At 32.7% G+C, this 5,353-nt stretch overlaps 1 pseudogene; it reads left to right on the forward strand.

Annotated features, from left to right (window-relative positions):
- The first annotated feature begins 4,964 nt into the window (after positions 1–4,964).
- Positions 4,965–5,064, forward strand: LOC138841680 (U6 spliceosomal RNA; annotated as a pseudogene).
- The last annotated feature ends 289 nt before the right edge of the window (positions 5,065–5,353 follow it).

The following is a 5,353-nucleotide window of genomic DNA, read 5'->3' on the forward strand; positions in this document are numbered from 1 at the left end:
AACAGGTATATTTTGAATCTCTCAGGAATGGAATGTTCAGAATTTGAAAATGAGTAGTTATTAGTCATAGGAATTTTGAAGAACACATACATTCTGTCCTCTTAACAACTTATTAACTTTTAAAAGTTATGGGTTTCCATAGAATTAAACTGTTTTCTCTTTTAGTATAAGAAAGTACTAAATTTATTCTATTTTCAAAATATTGGCAAGTATATTGTGAAAAAATTTTCTAGTTGGATATCATTCAAGTTGATGACCCTCTGATAAAGAAGAGGCAATTAATTCAAATTAGATGCTAAATAATACTGATTTTTAAAAAGTTACTACATAAAGAATAATATTTACTATACCAAAACAGTGAAATTTTATTTCATCAGCTTATTTTTTAAATTTAATTTTAATGTGAAAGTGATGTGCACTGGGGTTATAGCCATTGGAAGGTACTGAATACATAACTTTTCAAACTTGTTATCCCCTCTCTCATTTTTCTCACAGTTTTTCCTTCATCACAATACCCCTCAGACGTTGTAATGTACATTTCCAACTTATTGTCTTGTGAGAATTGCTATTGCATTGGTTTGCTCTTTGTCCTTTGCCTCACCGTTTTTTTTTTGTTCCTGTTCCCTTAACTAATTAAGGTAAATGTATACAAAATACACAGGGTACCAAAATCAAACACAGCAGAGGATAAACCTTAGGGGAAAATCTCAAAGAAAATAGAAATCACATAGTTCATCAAAAACAACAACTGCAAATAAATATTTCTTTTTCCATATCTTGGAGTTCATTTTGCTCAGCATCAGCTTATATGGTCATATATATGCATAACAAAGGCACTGGAAAATAGTAGTTTCATGGATACTATATCATGAAAACAACATGTTAACTCTTTTTGTTGGTAAGGGCGGGATTATGATCGGTGAATTCACGATTCTGATAAAGGAATTTCAAAAGAGCTTTAAAATTTATGACAGGTAAATTTTAATTGTTCAAACTTTTTAACAACTTAGCCTATTAAGAACATTTAAAATTGTCTGGGAAAATAGGCTTTCATGCAAAGAAATCCGTGTAGACTTAATTGAGAGGGAGCAATGTGGGTGAATATGGCTCATTTTCACAGTAAACAAACAAGCCTCACAAACCTTGCTGTAAATCCTGTAGGTTCTCTTGAGAATTGTCCTTACCCAGGAAATATACTCTCACTGTGTGAAACAAGGTTGCAGTGGAATTTAAATTCAAAGTTCTTTTAAAAAAAGACATCAAAATTTGTGAATTGACATTTAATTACTAAACAGTAATTCTCTGAAAAAGAAGGGAAGATGTAATTCAAAATCACTTACTTTAATAAAAGTATGAGAAAAGAGTAGTGAAGGTAGTGAAGAAAGATGAGAGAACCCATACAGGACTGTTTTCTCTCCAGTGGTGTAATGGGATCTTGACCTTGTTTCTTCCATTCTATCTTCACAAGCTATAAAGTGTAGCTCAGGACTGGAGTAACCAGTTCAGATAAAGAATACTCAAAGTGTGGGGGCTGGGAAAGTGGCTCAGGGGTAGAGCGCTTGCCTTGCATGCCTGAGGCCCTGGGTTCGATTCCTCAGCATCACATAAGCAAAAAGAAAAAAGCCGGAAGTGGAGCTGTGGCTCAAGTGGTAGATCGCTAGCCTTGAGCTGAAGAGCTGAGGGACAGCGTCCAGGCCCAGAGTTCAGGCCCCACGACCGGACCCCCCCCCCCAAAAAAAAAGAATACTCACAGAAGAAAATATTTGCAGTCGATGTAGGTGATTTATAACCTTTGACAATCTATTCAAATCTGTTCAAGATTCTCCCCTACCCCAAACTGCCCTCTTTGGACAGCTTTGTTTGTTTTCCCATGACTGCCCTTCATTAACTGATTAAAATTTTGTGAGCTCATATACATACTCTCTAAGCATTGCTGTTTGGTTGTGATTTTTGTGTGTTTTTGTTTGTAGTTGTGTTTTTAACTGAATTTCAAAAGGTTGTGCATTTGTGTTACAATTAAATATGTCCACCTAATTGTCCAATGCTCCTGGATTAGAGTCACTCCTTCTATCATTCTCAACCAACCCTTTCTCCAAGATTTATTGCAGATTTAGGACTTCCTTTATTACATGTGTACATTGAGTATTCTAGCTGTGCTTGCCCCTTGTTCCATTTTTCATTCATTTTATGTCTTTACTATTATTCCTTTCTGATTTCAACTTCCTGATAGTCGTTCTGTTAAACTGTCTGTTAATACATTCCAAGGAGTTTCAATCCCACATATACTTGAAATGATGTCAGCTTATATTTCCATAATTCATTCATCTGCAATAACAATTTGCAAGACTGGAGACGTGAAGCACCAAGACATGATTTTATTCTCATCGTTTTGGAAGATTAATCTTTAGTCAACAAGAAAGTTTAAACATCACTTAGAATTTATAGCTAACTACCAGTTTTTATAAATGGCTTTGTACAATGGTGTGTGATTATTTTATTTTACATGGGATGATATTTTCTACTACATATAAATTTTGGAAAAAGAAGAAAACTAAAATTTACTACTGTAGAGGAATATGATAACAATAGAAGACAGATTTTATGTTTGTCACATCTCTGATCAGTACTCATATTCAAGACTTAAAGTCATATTTCTTACTATGTTAGACAGATAGGGAAAATATATGATAAGGCAACACATGATAAGGCATCTATTAGTGACTTTTTAAAATGTACCTTCTTATATGATGAAATTTACTTTATTAGCTAATATTTGGGTTTGAATTAAGGGAGGCTGATGTATTTAACACATTTCTGGAAGGCACCTACTGAACAACGCAAATGGTGCGAGATACTATTTCTACACTTTAATGAATGGTTGAACTTATTTGGCATTAGTGCTGGGTAAACAAATCAACTCTATTGTAACTTGATTCCTACACTTGAAAAACTTAATGTCAATATCATCTACTTGTCAAGTGTTATTTTGGTGAATATGATTATAAAAAGTTTATTTGAAAAGGAATATACTTTCAAGAGATTAAATGTATGTTATCATTGGTTTGAGAATGACAACATTTTTAGAATACAGAACCAAGTTTTACTGAAGTACCAGTGTTTTGAAGTACTAAGGGTCTTCTCAATTAATGGTTTTCGAAATTATATTTGAATTCCAAGTCAAGATTTCCTAGCCTTGGTAGAACAATTATGGATCTAACATTCAGGAATTATTTTTCGGCCTACTTATGCTGGACTGAAATCTTCCATTCATCATTAGGAGAGGGGTATTAAAAATAATCTTGTGACATTTGTGATTTTGTTTACTCATATGGGCTGGTCATCTGTAAATTGAAAGTTTGAACTACAGTACTTTCTGTCATATTTTGTGATCTCATCTTTCATTTTAAGTTGCCTTACATTTCACAATTGTTTACTGCTAATTCCTGCAAGGAATTGGGGCACTGAAATATTATAGGAAATGAGAAAATGAGATGGGTCTTCAATTACTTTCTCTTAGCATGTTGCATGGGCCAAGGTGAGAAGTCTTGCCCATGTTATCTGATGATGCAGGTAACTGGGACCTGATATCCTCATACCCATGGGTACTGCAGAAGAATAATAGCTTTTAGGCATCATATCAGCAAAAATTTGGGTATAATCAGTAAGAACGCTTCAGAAATATGGAAAAAAAAACACTTTGGGACTAGCGAGTTAACACAAGAAACACATCAGCAGTGTAAAATCTCTTCTAGATTAGAGGAAAACAATACTGCTTTTTTTTTTACTATGTGAATTCAGAAGACCAAGAACACTTAGAAGGTATCACAAGTTTATACCGAAGACATTACATTGATACTTTTTATATTCTAATATATATTCTAAACCTAATTATTTATGTTCCAATCTATTTATGGGAATAATTTTAAATTTATTTGTCAAATTACCAATGAATTCTAGTAAGATTCACTGTGTGAAATTTAAGATCAGCACATATAAATATAAAATATATATGTATATATAATAGAAGAAATTGTTATGCAATGTTCCGTTGTGGTTAGGGCATCAAAGGCAACTCTGTTTTAAAGTATTATTCCATTATCTCTACCTCAGTTTTTGGTAGAGTTAGACCTAAAACTTTACCATTTGTAAATTTACAGCCTGGAGGCAAGAGGAAACACTTTGATTAAAACATTACCAATTTAAGGCCTAATATCGAGGAAAAACATATGGACTTTTCCAGGAGTTATGGAAATATTTGGTGATAGAAAGTCAGTAGTGCAAGTTCCTGCCTGGTTGGATGGTAGACAGGCCAGGATATTAGGTAAACATGAATATGAACATTTTTTTACCTTCTTGGCTTTAGCTAGTTTTGAAATGATAGGAATAATAAACAATTATATTTTGATAAAATACCTTCTATTCTGAAGAATTAAGTCTGAAGTGTTCATATCTCTATGAACCCATGTAACTAAGATTAGTTTTGTTCCAGTAAGACAATCTATGCTGTCAGGTAAGATATTCTGGTTGATCTGTTCCTACATGGAAGAAGGGTGAAGGGACAGAAAGACATTTGTACCACTGAGACCTCATTTAGAAAATTTTAAGCTGCAGAAGTTTAGAAGTAGCTCTTAAGCAAGGCTTACTTTGAATCCATTAGCTCCACAAAGCTAACTCAGTTGATAAATAAGTACTTGAAAAGCCATTACCTTTGAACTTAGCTATAAAGGCTTCAAAATATGATCAAATTTAAAATGAAAACGACAAAATAGTCATTGACAAAAAATTGCAAATATGAGCAATCGACCAAACAATATAAGTTTTTTCCACTATACATAGAAATTTAGAGAAATAAGATCAATAGCATTTTTAGTAACAATAAAGGTTCCTTGTTACAAATAGGCAACCAAGGATATATGCCTGTATAAAGATTACATCGTTAACTACTTAAATTTAGAGGGTACTACATGCTTCAGCAGCAGGTCTACACAAATTACAACAATACAGACATTAACATGGCACTTGCACAAGGATGGAATGAAAATTTGTGAATTATTCCATATTTTTCATTCTTCAAATGCAATGAAAAACAGTTATTAAAAAGTTGATTACAAAAATACAAGTGTAACAAAACCTGTAATTCATAGAATTAAAGGTTAGTTTGACATCAGTGTATTAAACTTTCACCTTCGAAAGGCCCTTACATAGCATAACCTTTACAATACTTGAAATTAGATAACATTATCTTTTTATCCCAAAGAAATAAAATAATATAAAGACTTAAGAAAAAGGAATCTTAAACTTTTCCTATATGGAATGTAATCTGAAAGGACACATTTATTAATGAACCTATATA

Source organism: Dipodomys merriami, unplaced genomic scaffold (assembly GCF_024711535.1).
Source record: "Dipodomys merriami isolate MVZ:Mamm:240054 unplaced genomic scaffold, mDipMer1.0.p SCAF_327, whole genome shotgun sequence".
In the NCBI taxonomy this organism is placed as follows: Eukaryota; Metazoa; Chordata; class Mammalia; order Rodentia; family Heteromyidae; genus Dipodomys; species Dipodomys merriami.